At 33.6% G+C, this 15353-nt stretch overlaps 1 protein-coding gene across 1 annotated transcript in view; it reads right to left on the reverse strand.

The window, feature by feature from the left end:
- Window positions 1-15353, reverse strand: part of CNBD1 (cyclic nucleotide binding domain containing 1) — a gene marked incomplete at both ends in the record, with an annotated part of 493958 nt that overhangs the window by 235260 nt on the left and 243345 nt on the right.

Consider the following 15353-nt stretch of genomic DNA (forward strand, 5'->3'; position numbering starts at 1 on the left):
GTAGAGCCAGGTAGTCTCACTCTGGATCCTCAGGGTTCCCAACCACTTAGCCACCACAGTTAGCCAAATCTTCATTATAGTCATTTACATTTTTTTGAGTTATTGGGCTAATTGAGTTAGGGCAGATTCTATTCCAGGTTTTGCTGAGTCTGACAAATAAAATAAAGAACATAAATTTATAAATTAAAAATTTGGAACAAACATGAATATTTATTTAGAAAGGGAAGCAAAGACAATAGATAATCATTACAAATTTTTAAAAGCTACACAATTTCAAAACACCACAAAATCCAGAAAAATAATATAGTATTTTTATTAATTAGTTGTATATCCATTATATTTACTTTTCTAAAATTTTTACTACATTTCTTATATATTTTTACCTCTTTGTATGACACCAATTTTATATCATTTTTATTGAAAAGAATATTCTCTGAAGCTTGGTTGGTAAAATGTTTTTAATTATTCTTAATAATTTAGAAATGCTTCCTTTTTAAACATTAGAATTCCTGTCAAATTTAGGAAAATCTAAGTCCACATTTCTTTCATGTGTGGGCTTTAAGATTTGGAAAGCTTTTCCATGGATTCAATTCTCTCATCATACATTTCGAAGTATGTGCTATTCGACTGCCAACATGTTTCTGGTACCAGGTTGCCATAGGATGGTTGTATATGGTGATGACAGCTCTGACCCATGTCAAGATGCTGTTGGATCCACTCAGTGAGTGATAGGGTTAATCCTGACAGCCATTCATACACTAAGACAGAGAGCAATAATAACTTGCATGTACAGCAATGACTTAGAACCAAAAATTAAATCCCAGTAGACCAAATGAAAAGTATCTTTAACTCAATTTTCCCTAAACTGAATCCACAAAATGTCAGAAACCACTCCAATGCCAGGTGTCATGAATGTGTAGGAAAAGAAAGTTGATAGGCTAAGAGAAAAAAATTGATTAAAGTTAAAATGTCTTCCTTTTGCAAATGTTACAAAAATTTATGAGCATGTGAATACATTTCTAAGGCCTCTCTCAGGTCCATGGAAGGAACCTATGCAAATCAAATGACAGGCCTAAAGCTTAAGCTTCATTACCTTTAGGTTATGGTCTGAGTTAAGGTCTAGGCATTAAGCAAAAGAAAGAGTAAAAAGAAAATAGCTCTATAATCAGACTGGATTAAAAACTGAAGGCTTTGAATCTGGAGTGAAAAGAGGTAGAAATTTTATAAAGGCATGAAAGTGAGGAACACAGAGCAAAGTAAAGGTATGAGCCTGAATTAAAGGCCATGAAGGAATTTGCTCAGATTTACAATTTGGGGGAAAAAATGGTGGAAATTATAGTGTGGATTATCAGCTGGGAGTAGAATACCAGGGAGTGTGTTCCATTTGTTTATATCTGTCCCTAGAGCACACACCCTGTGCACCAAGCTATGGGAGTTCCTCAAGGAACCCAAAAACTTGCTGTAATTTGATGATATTATGTGTGGGAATACAAAAACATTTTCAGAAACTTCACAGCTAAAATTCCTAGGTTTTATCAAGAATATAACATTTGATCAAATGTTCTGTGAACCACAGATTATTGGGATAGAAAAATCCAGCTGAAAATGTCACTTTAATTAAAGGATGCCCACACACATACACTTGGACCTCCTTAATAGTTTTAAAAGCAGCATTTATGACAGTAACTACATTATTTAAAACAGTTAAAAATGTGATTTTTTTCCCAAATGTGATTTATTTTTATCCATTTTCCCCTTACACTTTCAAGTAGTCCACTATAAAATTATTTTCCTGGAATCTAGTGTGTACCTGAATTTTTCTTGTATCATTAATATGTACATCACCTTCTGTCCGACTTTGACTTGCCTAATCAGTCAAGAATCAATGAACAGAATAACAATATATTTTATTTGATTATCCAAATTCAGATGACAAATGTTGATCATTATCAGTTTTTCCAGAAATTAGGTTTGGTCATTCATGAAGAGCAGACATCAGAGTTACAGTATGATTTGGATTCTCTTTGTTATTCTTATACACAGTTGAAAATTAAAAGATTAGTGACAGCAACTGTAACTCTTCTTTTCAAGTTTAAAAAATATATATATATATATATTATGATTAGAAATGTTAAAATTAGAAATGTTTTAAAATGTCTCTCCTTGTTGTTTGAAGTGGATGAGCTGGGCTTTTCCATGGGAGAAATTAAAAGACATGTACTTCCAAAATAAAATAGCAGATCTCCTTTCATTTCACAGGGACACGATTGAAGAAGATAATAATCCACCTGTTGATTGAAATTTTTAGGAGGAGGGATCATAAAACAATTTTCAAAGAACTTAATTTATCTACATATTTATGAATCCAACACCAAATTTGAGAATCCTCAGGAAAGGTACCTCATCAAAGAGCACTTTTTTTCACACACTCAGTTCCTGAGACCTGGGTGGTTAACAGTAGCAACACAAAAAGGGCATAAGTAAGGCCTCAAAATATTTCAAAAGTCACCTGCATTCTCACTTCCTAAACACAGTCAGCAGCAGTAAATAAGATAACCACGGATTACCAAAATAGACAGATGTTTAGAAATTCTATTTTAGGTTCTCTACATCTTTTGTCCTTACACATTTGAAAGAGCTGTTTCTAAGACACAAAACTGATGTGATGGATTTCTCTGTAAGAGAGATAGACAAGCAATTTTGTCAGGAATCTTAATTATTCTTAACCTAATCATCTTATTTCTCTTCTTGGTGCTCAGAAGAATGTAATTACTACAAGTCAGAATCAGAAGGCAAGAAATCGCTTCTACCCACATTTGGATTTTTGAGGTCAGCTTAAAAAAGTCCCTATTCTCTGATCATTCATTCATTTCTTTATTTAGCAAATAATTTTGTGCAATGATTAATTTTCGTGTATTATTCTAAATGTTGGCAAACAACAAAGAAAAAGATAAATATGTTCCTTGTCTTACACAACATAAAATCCAGTGGGGAAATCATATATTAAAGGAAACTTATATCTGTGAAACTGCTATAAAACTGCTATAAAAGGTAGAGCTCCGTGTTCTATGGAAAGTAATAGAGAGAAATATCTAGTCTAGTTGGGTCAAAAATATTACCCAGAAATGATAACAATATAAACTGACACCTGAAGAATAAGTTGGGCAATGGGGAACGGGAGGATATTAGTGTTGAAAGTATAAGGAATTGCATGTCCAAAGGTCCAGAGTCAAGTATTCAAGAAACACTGAAGGCCCAGAGGAATCATATCAGAGAGGTCAATAAGGAAATTGGACAATAAATGAGGCCCAAGTGACAGGAAAGGCAAAATCCTAGGGGGCATTGTAAACTCTGTTAAGAATTTTAGACTGTGTCATAAGAAAAGGCAAAGTCATCCAAGGGCTTTCACTCAGAGTAATAACTACAGGGATTTACATTTTTGAAAGTTCACTCTGGCTATACAGAGGAGGGTGGGTTAGAGTATTGTAAAACTAATGCACTGAGATCAGTTAGAAGGCTATTACAGCAGATTGTACAATGAACAATTCCATCTAGCAGGTCAAGTTTTTAAAATTAGTTTGGAATATATTTAGTGAGCTTAATAATTCAAGGAAAAAACAGTACAATTCCATGTCAAGAACACTCTTCCACGGGAGTAACACTGAAATCACCAGTAGTATCAATATCATAACTGGAGAGACTCCTTTTGTCAGGATGACTGACTAATAATGCCAGTTTAAAATTTTTCCAGTCCAAAATAATCTGTTATGTTTAGTGTCTTGAATTTGTGACTACGTTTCAGTAACTATCAAAATGTTAGCCAGAAAAAAATAAAATATAAGAAATACTCTATCATTCCCCACTTTAGAAAATATTTTAGAATATTCTCTTATCCTCATCTAATGTTAGGAACAAGGAAATCTACAAACTTAAATTTTATTAGGTTAGTTCTAACATTTCCATAATCAGAGGGAAAGTATATGCTTAGCAAAGCCACAAATAGTTATATGTATCAAATGGATGGATGGGCAGGTAGATACACAAACAATAGACATATAGATATATAGATATATAATATTTATTTAGCTGTATTTATCTATCTATAAATATATATTTATATATCTATATATCTGAAGTAGATGTATATAGATAGATATTGATATTGAAATTTATATCTACATATGTAATTGAAATCTATATATTTATTTACAAAATATATACATATATCTGTAGATAGCTGCTATATAAATGTTTTAATTTTAAAAAATAAAAATGTTTTTTGAAGACTGGTAATAAAAATGACAATATGGAGAAAATCTCTTAGGTTAGGCATTGAGTAAAAGAAACTCAAATGCATGATGTTGTCAATTATGTACTTCAGTATTTGCTTTTTGACAGAAAAAATTTGACACTGGAATTGATTTTTTAAACTGATGATAATTAATGCATTTCTATTTCTTTCTAGGATGCATAAAAATGCTTGAGCTAGGGCTTCCCTGGTGGCACAGTGGTTGAGAGTCTGCCTGCTGATGAAGGAGACACGGCTTCGTGCCCCGGTCCGGGAAGATCCCACATGCCACGGAGCGGCTGGGCCCGTGAGCCATGGTCGCTGAGTCTGCGCATCCGGAGCCTGTGCTCTGCAACAGGAGAGACCACAACAGTGAGAGACCTGCGTACCGCAAAAAAAAAAAAAAAAAAAAATGCTTGAGCTAAATTTAATACTTAGACATGGCAAATAAGTTAGCTTAGGTGGTTATTATGTCTTCTTTCCTAAACTTTGCTTGCTTGTTTCTATCATAACAACCTTGTCATATGCATGCCTTTAGTAGAAGCCACACAAAACATTTCTGTAATATGACTTAAAACTATAAATTTCAATAATAAATTTAAAATAAGAATTTATTTAAATAAATTAAAAATAGGATAGGGATTCAAGACTAAATTTTAAATAGTAATCAAATTTATAGTAAATTTCAAATGGGAACATTGTATTGTCGTCCTTTGACTAAAATTAGATTTAATGGACAGATTTTATTTGTTTTTTTTTTTTTTCCAGCAGTGTTATACAATGTTTTTAGAAAAATCCCTCGCTTTTTGTGGGAGATTTTTGTTTTTTTAATTTTGGAGAGGATTGAAGTGGAAATGAATATAGGGTAATAGCTTGGACTATAGCATGAAATGGATCAGGAAGTATTTTTGGTTCGTGATTAGATTGGGTAAAGAGAGAGACAAAATTATTGTAAGACCACCAGTTTCCTGACATAAAATTATAAGTTGGAAGAATGTATTGAGATGGAGAATACTTTAGAAGATGAAAGTTTGGTAGAATGAACAAGGGTTCAGTTTTAGATTTAGAAAGTAAGATATACCAAGTGAACACATCAAGTCGGTAATAAATTATAAATAAATCCAAATCATTACAGGAAAATAAATAAGTAAATAAATGTTTGTACACATCTGATGTACTAACAAGGACTAGATTTACCCTCCTACCTGAAACAACTAAAAAGTAAAATATATAAAGTAATGGTTTTATAGACATTGAGCATCAGACAAAGAAAAACAGTGATCCCTGGAATCAAGATACAAATGAAGGTAAGAAGAGGGGGATATCACAGGCTTGGGGATTCTCCCTGGGGAGTGAGGGTTTCAAGCTACATATTAGGTACCCCAGCCCTATGGTCTGACACTGGGAAGATGAGCCCCTCTTAGCTGGTTTAAAAACCAGTGGGCTGTAAGAAACTGAGACTCCACTCTTGAAGAGTTCAGGCACAAACTTGCTTACTCCCAGTAACAGCAAAGAAGCAGCAGTTTGAAAACTACCTGGGGCTTTAACCAGATTGCCCAGACCACACCAGCCAGCCCCCCAGCCTGCACCAGGCTCCTGCTCCAGCCTCTCTTGCTCTGGTGCTGCTACCCACCAAGGCAGATGCTGCCTTTGCCAATAAGAGTGTGCATGCTTGGAGGGAACTGAGCTAGCTTAGACCTGCCTCTGACCAGGGTGGGGGAAACTACCACCCCAGGAGCACACATCCCTGAACACACTTAAAAGGGAGCAAAACCAGCTAAGTAGCATTGCACCAACCCCTCTGGCCCCAGTCCAACCTCTAATAAATGCATGCACACCAAGGAGGGGGGGGCAGTGAAAACAATACAGAATTGCAACTCCAAGTCCTCAAGCCCTGACCATGACCCCAACCAAGGCAGAGACTGCCATCACACTCTAGAGGAACAGAACTCCCTCAGGTTTCTTGCTCTTGTCCCTTGTACAGTGACCCTACTACCAATAGGGTAGTGATGACCATTGAGCATACAACAAGCCCCTGCTGGAACTTGGCTCTGGCTCTAACACCTTCAGCTCCATCCCTAACTCCTACGAAGTCAGTGACTGCCAGCACACCCCAGGAGAAGATGCTGCCCATGCTCACTTCAGATCCACCTCTCCCACTAAAGCCACTGGGCACAAACAGACTGTATAGGGATTCTCCTACACAGAACACACCTTCAAGACCAAGATAGTTAACTGATTCACCTAACATCATAGATAGAAAGTTAAAGAAAATTAGAAGACAGAGGAATATCTTTCAACTGAAAGAACAAGAAAAAAATGCTTGAAAAAAAAAAAAACCTGAAGAAGCAATTTACAGAGATAAGTAATTTACCTGACAAAGAGTTCAAAGCAATAGTAATAAGAAACCTAATTGAACTTTGGAAAATAATAGATAAACACAGTGAGAATTTTAACAGAGAATTGAAAAATATAAAACTGAACTAGTCAGAGCTTAAGAATACAATAACTGAAATGAAAAGTATGCTAGATGGAATTAATAGCAGATTAGGTGACATAGAACATGTAAGTGATCTGGAAGATAGAATAAGGGTAATTACCCAATCAGAAACAGCAAAAAGAAAAACAAATTGTTAAAAATGAGAATAGTTTGAGGGGCTTCTGTGATAACATTAAGTGTACTAATATTCACATTATAGGGTATTCCAGAAGGAGAAGAGAGAGAAAAGTGTAAAAAATGTATTTGATGAAATTATGGCTGAAAAATTCCCAAACCTGAAGAAGGAAATAGATATCCAGGTACAGGAAATATAGAAAGTTCCAACAAGATAAACCCAAAGAGACCCACACCAAGACATATCATAATTAAAATGACAAAAGTTAAAGATAAAGAGAGAATTTAATGGCAGTAAGAGAAAAAACAAAGTCACATACAAGGGAACCCACATAAGGTTATTAGCTGACTTTTCTGGAGAAATTTTGCAAGCCAGAAGAGTGTGGCATAATTTATATAAAGTGCTGAAAGGAAAAAAACTACAACCTAGGATCCAGCAAGGTTATCATTCAGAATTTAAGGACAGATACAGAACTTATTAGGACAAGCAAAAACAAAAAGAGGTCAGAGGTCATCAATACTGAATAATCTTACAAGAAGTGTTTAAGGGTCTTCTTTAAAAAAGAAAAGGCTGGGACTTCCCTGGTGGTCCCCTACATTGGAATGTTAAGAACCCACCTTCCAATGTAGGGGACATGGGTTGGAACCCTGGTCGGGGAACTAAGATCCCACAAGCCATGGGGCAACTAAGCCAGCGTGCCACACTACTGAGTCTGTGCACCACTACCAGAGAGGAGCCCAGGCACTGCAACTAGAGAAGCCTGTGTGCCACATCAAAGAGCCCACATGCCACAATGAAAGATCCCTCATGCAGCAAAGAAGATCCTGTGTGCTGTAACTAAGACCCAATGCAGCCAAATAAATTTAAAAAAAGAAAGAAGAAAGAAAGAAAGAAAGAAAGAAAGAAAGAAAGAAAGAAAGAAAGAAAGAAAGAAAGAGAAAAGGCTACAACGAGAAAGAAATTATAAGAAGGGAAAAATCCACTGATAAAGGCAAATATATAGTTAAAGCTGTGGGTCGACCACTTAAATAAACTAGTATAAAGGTTAAAAGACAAAAATCTACTATAACTACAATAAACAGTTGATAGACATGAAAATGTAAAATATGACATTGATAACACAAAATGGGAGAGGTGCATAAGAAATGTAGAGCTTTTAGAATGCATTTGAACTAAAGTGACTATCAGCTTGAAACAAGTAGATATAATTCTAGAGAAACATATGACCTCCATGGTAATCACAAATCAAAACCTGCAATAGATACACATAAACTGAAGAGAAAGAAACACAAATATAACACTAAAAAAAATCATCAAATGACAGGGAAGTGACTAAAAGAATGTGGAAGAAATACAAAAGCAACTGGAAAACAAATAAAATGGTAGTAATTCAAACCTATCACCTATCAGTAATCACTTTAAACGTCAATGGACTAACTGCTCCAATCAAAAGACATAAGGTGGCTGATTGAATTTTTTAAAATCTCCCTATATGCTGCCTCCAAGAGACACAGACTGAAAGTGAGAGGATGAAAAAAGATATTTCATGCAAATGGAAATGAAAAGAAAGCTGGGGTAGCAATACTCATATCGGACAAAGTAGACTTTAAAACAAAGTCAATAATAAAAAAACAAAGAAGGGCACTATATAATGATAAAGGGACCAATACAAGAAGAGGATATAAGATTCATAAACATATATGTACCTAATATAGGAACACCTAATTATGTAAAGCAAATATTAACAGACATAAAGAGAGAAATTGACAATAATACAATAATAGTAGGGGACTTTAACATCCCAGTTACATTAATGGACAGGTCATCCAGACAGAAAATCAATAAGGAAACAGAGGCCTTAAATGGCACATTACATCCGTTGGACGTAATTAACACCTTCAGGACATTACATCAAAAAACAGCATAAAACACATTCTTTTCGAGTATACATGGAACATTCTCCAGGATAGATCACATGCTAGGCCACAAAAGAAATCTCAACAAATTTGAGAGGATAGAAATTATATCAAGAATCTTTTCTGACCATAACAGTATGAAACTAGAAATCAATTACAGGATGAAAAATGAGAAAAACACAAACACATGGAGACTAAACAGCAAGCTGCAAAATCTGGACAAAGCTGTGTTAATCATTCTCTCCCCAGAATGACTCTTTAAAATAGGAATATAAAAACAATAACAAAACATCAAGGAGATAAGGGAGTATGTCATCAGTTAGCAGATAAGAGGGTCCATCACTTTTCTGTGGGGGAGGGAAAAGTGTATGGAAGTGTAGAGACAAATGAAGCACAGTAGAGAAATACAAAGCCTAGATCAGTCATAGGAGAGGAAGCTGCATCAGAGGAGATGATCTGCATGCTTTGTAGAACTCAAAGAGACCCTACCCTAGAGATGTCTCTAGCAAATAAAATGAAGGAAAAAAATAGAAGTGGAGTTGCAAGCAGAAGGGTTAGTTGAAGGTCATTATTTGGTAAATTATTTCCTAAACTAGAATGAAAACAGGAGGATGCATGTAATTGGTAGGAAGTCATAATTGAGACATCACATAACATAACATATTTGGTGTAATTTTTAAGAAGTATTTTCAGAACTGATGCAAAGTGGTAATTTAGTGATAGTTGTTAACCAAAATGTACAATATGTTTTCCAAAATACATGTTAAAAATGTATCTGTAGAATAAATTCATCATTATTTCTGAAAACAACCAACTTGTATTTAAAATACAGTAAATAAGTTGTTTTCCTTCACCCTATCTTTTCTAATATTTTTAGAAAATATTATAATCTGTGGGTTTTTTAAATTTCTACATGCATTTCCTGGCAGTCTCATGTTTGCCTTGATTTCCATTTTCAGGCAGTGACTCTGAGATGTAGGTTTTCACCTCTTCTCTCTCTCAACTATTTTATAGATTTTTCTGCTTAGCTGTCTTACTAATTAATCACAAAAAATAAATCATTCATGTCAACTCTAAACTGCTTACTTTGGAGCTATTTAAGCATGTTTTCTTTTTCTTCATATTCAGAGTAGAACTACATTTAATCTCTTCTTTAAAAGAGCAAAAATTAAATTTAGTGCATTTTTAAACATCTTGAAAATAATTTTTTCTCTTGAAAACTATAATCATAATATTTTAATAGTCTTCATACTAATATTTGATGTTTTAAAATGCAGTTTCCAAAGCAAATTCTATACATTCTTATTAACATCTTATGGTTTCAACTAACCCCAAATGTGCTAAAATTATTTCTTCAATATTTAAACTCAATTATTCTATTGAAGCCCTTAATCCTTCTCCTTTATGGAATCTAATTATTCAGGGATTTAATTACTTTTCTAGAAATGTTCAAGACCTTGGTTCTAGTTATTTACTGCCATTGAACTGAATCTCCCGTCTTAGGTTCTGTGAAACACTAGTGCCTTCTGGGTATATTTTGAGTATAGTGTCTAGAGAATATGACCACTCCTTATACTTCACTGTTATGAATATGATCCAATCCTTATCTTTTTTTCTGGATTAATATAATATTTTTGTAAATGTTCCCCCTATTTCACCCCTGCTCCATACTGCAGACAGAAGAGTCCTTTGAAAATATGTCAGGTTTTGTCCTTGGATTCCATTAGGCTCCAAGTAAAAGTCCAAGTCTTTTACAATGAGCCAAGCTATCTCTTTAACCTCACCTTCTAAAGTCCCCACTTCTTCATTACCATTGGTCTCTTTGGCACCCTTCAAACATGTCAAGTAAACTCCCACCTTAGGGTTTTTGCATTTCCTATTTCCTCTGCTTCAAAAGTTCTCTTTCAAGGTATCTATATTGTATGCTACCTCACTTCATGTTTCTCCTCAAATGTCAGCTTCTTAGTAAAACTTTCTCTGAATACTTCTAAATATGATTGAATTATCCACTCCAACTCCTACTAAGACCCATAACTCCCTAATTTTTGTTCATAATACTAATTACATTCCAACACATCATGTCTTTTCTTTTTTTTGCTGTTGGTGATCATCTCCTATTAGAATATAAGCAAAGGCAAGGTTTGTACTAGGTTCTGTACTATGAACAGTGCTAAAGAAGCTCAATATATATTTGTGGAATAAATGAATTTTTTCACCATTTTCTTAGGCTACTTCTGCCTGCTGATGCATTCCCCAAATTGCTTTCAAGCTTCATGACTATCAATTTGCTTAACGCAAGTGAATTTTACTTTAATATCTATCATTACCACATTATTTTACATATCTCTCTATAAACCTTCTACAACTACCCAAACTCATGCCCTCTAAATCCAAACCTTTTATTTATTCAAATTATCCTCAGAGCTGTCTTCTTTCTAGTATACTAGAAAACTCTGATTATTTTTTATAATACATGTAATTCTACTACAATATAAGGTTTTATAACTTCATTTATTATAACATGATCAATTAATTAAGGAATATGAATTGCATTTATTTCATAATTACTAGTTACAATGTGAATAAAATAGAAAGCCAGAACTTATGGGTAGTAATAAAACTTTAAGTGTTTTGTGTTTTTATAAAAATGTGTGATAAAAATGATAACAATGCAGATTTGTTCAGCGATGTGGTAGGATTTAGAAGTATGCAATTGTACTATAAAAAGCAAAAAAACAAAAAAACTCCAGTATTGGCATTCCTATAGGAAAATAACACCATTATTTTGAGGATTAAATACTCTAAATCTCAATCTTTCTCTCCATTGGAACAATGATTTTATAAAATGATTTTCAATGTTCTGAGGTTTCTTAGGAATAAAACTATTGTCATAGCAAGAGTCTATTCTTAGCAGAACTAGCCGTACTATTACAATTGGGATCATGACAATTACTTCTTAAATATTCCCTTTTACATTATACTTCCACTTTATATCCCTTTACTGTTTCCTACTCTCTCCACAGAAAAAAGAAAGATTACATATAATAATAAAAATAATTAACATCTGAATCGCATTTTGACATTTTCAAAGCAGTTTTACTTATATTGCCTCATTTAATGTTAACAACAATGCTGTAAATTGATATTATTTTCATTATTTAAAGAACGTGATGAGCCCCCGATTTCAAGAAAATACTGATAGTGTCAGACACAACTTAAGCCTGTTCTAGATATTATTTTTCCCTGTCCTGTCACTCTGCATAAGAATAAAGAAATAACATGTTTTTAAAATAATTTTATCCATATGACTGTTGTTTATGGTTATCTTTATTTTTCATAATCTATGAAGACATCAATGATAAGGTGAATAAACAAATAATATCTGTTGTATCTTGTATTAAAAATATTAAATTAAAACTGAAAAGTCAGGAAATATTCCTAGTAAGAATTATGAAAAAGTAAGTTTTAATCTGAGTTAACAAACTGACGTAATCCTTGACAGACTGCCTTCAGTGTAAGCAGGATTTAATTAAGGTTACTATTGAGCTAGATATTCAAATAACTGAAGATTAAGGGAACATAATAAAGATATACAATCATATTTTCTGGATAAGTAAATCACAATATATTTATTTAGCACTCTCATGTGCAGCTATATTGGAAATGAAGTACAAAGAAAAATATGTCCCCTGTATTTATACTTACCGAAATATGCCCCCATATTTTGAGCCAAGTAGAAAATATTAATAAAAGCTCTATAACAAAAAAATGAGTACATGTAAAGCCCTGCATTCCACAATCTGTTCACACACCATTGTCAACCTTCATAAATCCACCTAGCAGGGACCCGACCACCCAGTGGTTCAGAAACTGTGGGAAGATGAAAAACAACAGTACTTGTCATTGAACAAAAATGCAGCATCATAAAACAAAACAAGTCTGTCTAATTAAAATTTTGATATTTTATCATAGATTTTTACATTAATTTTTATTTTTCAAAATACTGCATTAAGAATATTTTATCTTGTTTACTGAGTTTTTGGTACACGCCCTTCAATCTGGCACCTCATCTTAATCCCAGCCCTGTCTCCAGGTACATTTATGAGTATCACTGAAAAGAGATGACTGAAAAGCTGTAACTATAGATTGAAATAATCTACCTCAACAACAAAAAGTGCATGTTCTATTACACCATAGAATATTAAGTTAATGAGTTCTTGTGTCACACTTCCAAATCTAAATCTTAACTTCACAACTTAAGCAATGTCACAAGGATGATTACTGCAGCATAGTTTGGAGGATATGTCTCTCAACTTAGAGATTATTGTTAGAAATACTATAGATACATTACAAAGAATTAACTCTATAACCATAAACCTGGCAACATTTCCATAATATAGTAGGTAACTGAGAAAAACAATCCAAAATATATCAGTATTATGCTAATATTGTAAAATTAATGATAATAAATCATTCTGATCATACACATATCTATACAACAATGTGTGACATTTTAAAAAGTTATATTTGAAGAGATAAAGAGGAAGCAAAGGTGTAAATAAGCCAAATTTCTAAATGACATTTTAAAATAAATGTCCATACAAACAGAGCATGCATGTTATGATTTCATTTATATAAGTGTAAATGTGTTTGAATATGGTATTGAAGAGATACTTGAAATGGTGGTCACAAAAATGTTAATTGTGATAACATCAAAGTTGTGGGATTTAAGGTAAATGTTTTCCAAGTAAATGTTGAATTTTTTCACAATTAATATATATTATTTCTATGACCAAAAATTTTAAATGTTTTATAAGATCACATAGCAGCAACTGCATTTGAGCTTCAAAAATGAATTTGAGGTCTTTGTTCAAAATGACAGACTGAGCATGAGCTGTAATTCCCTTAGTATTAAAAAATAAACATTAAATGCATAATTATATACTCTGTTGAAAAAGGAAAAACATTTTGTGTGTGTGGTGAGGATGCAGAGCTCTTGACACTGGTTGTTCATGGGAAGCTTCTCTCAGAGAAGAATATTTAATGGTAAACAGAAGTATGAGGAGGATCCAGTCATATATTTTTGTGACAAGAATAGTTGGGAAATAACTGTCCAAATAGAAATAAGCACATGTGCAAAGATCAGAAATCCTGAGGGAGAAAAGAGAAGCTGACCAGAGATTTGGATAGCCAGAGAACAATGAGAAGGCTGGACATTGGGAGGAATGGGCAGGGCCAGATCTCCCAAGGTACCTGTGGACTTGTTAAGGAGTTTAGTTTTTTGGTTTTTTTTTTTTTGAGTTTAGATGTTATTAGAAGAGCAATGGTAAATCAGTAAGCAGATTTAACTGGAGAAACAATGAACTTCAGTTTGTGTTTTGAAAAGAGTATTCCAGCAGCTATGTAATACCCGACTGGAAGGCAGAAGTAGTGGACACTGAGAACCTACAAAGGAGGCTATCACAGTACCCAAGTGGGAAGTTATGGTGACTTGCTCAGAGATTGACGTCAGTGTGAAGGGAATGAAGCAGACAAAACCAAGATATATTTTGGAGTTAACCCTGAAAAGACTTACTGATATTCAGGTGTAAAAGGGATACAAAGTATTAAGTATAATGTCTACGTTTGTCACTCCAATGAATCCTCGTCTGATTTATGGAGAAAGAAGGAAATGGAAAAGAAATAGTTTTAGAGTCATTGGGAATGAGGCAGGTGGGCAAAGGAAACTGAGAGTTCTAGTTTGGGTATGGTAAGTAGAAGAAGCCAAAAAGATGGCTCAATACATGAATGTAGAGTTCAGAGAAAGGTCATGGTTTATTTGTTTTTGTAATCTCCCAATGGCTAAAACTAATTTTGTTTCACAAGTTCATAACATTTTACTTGGAAATTTTACCTGTAGAAAGTTATATTTAGGAAATAAAAGTGTGGACATAAATTCATTTATAATAATTTCATCATACATGATAGCAAAGAAATTAGGTGAATGTGCATAAATAATAAACAATACTACAAAGAAAAGTCAGACAGGATTTGATGATTTGTTAGATGGTGCTAAGGGCATTGTTTTATGATAAAGTTAGTATTACAAGCTAGAGCTGAAGAAAAATGTATTATAGAAAGCTCTTTGTACTTTTTCCTTCCTTCTGTTGTTTATACCTATGCTAAACAATATATTTACATATTTTAATACCATATTTCAGAAAGATATAAAAATTTTGTATAAAATTAAAACACAAAAGAGTTTGTTCTTATAAGTAGCATTTGGAAATGATTTTTTATAATACTATTTGCATAAAAATAACTTGAAATATAGAAATACTTCAAAATGACAAAAGTTAATTATCTTATTTTTTTATCCATTCATCCACCCTGTCTTTTTGTTTGTTTGTTTCTTTTTTGGCAGTACGCAGGCCTCTCATTGTTGTGGCCTCTCCCGTTGCAGAGCACAGACTCTGGACGCACAGGCTCAGCGGCCATGGCTCACGGGCCTAGCCGCTCTGCGGCATGTGGGATCTTCCCGGACCGGGGCACGAA

The sequence above is a fragment of the Grampus griseus genome, assembly GCF_964374135.1.
Source record: "Grampus griseus genome assembly, chromosome: 17".
Classification (NCBI taxonomy): Eukaryota; Metazoa; Chordata; class Mammalia; order Artiodactyla; family Delphinidae; genus Grampus; species Grampus griseus.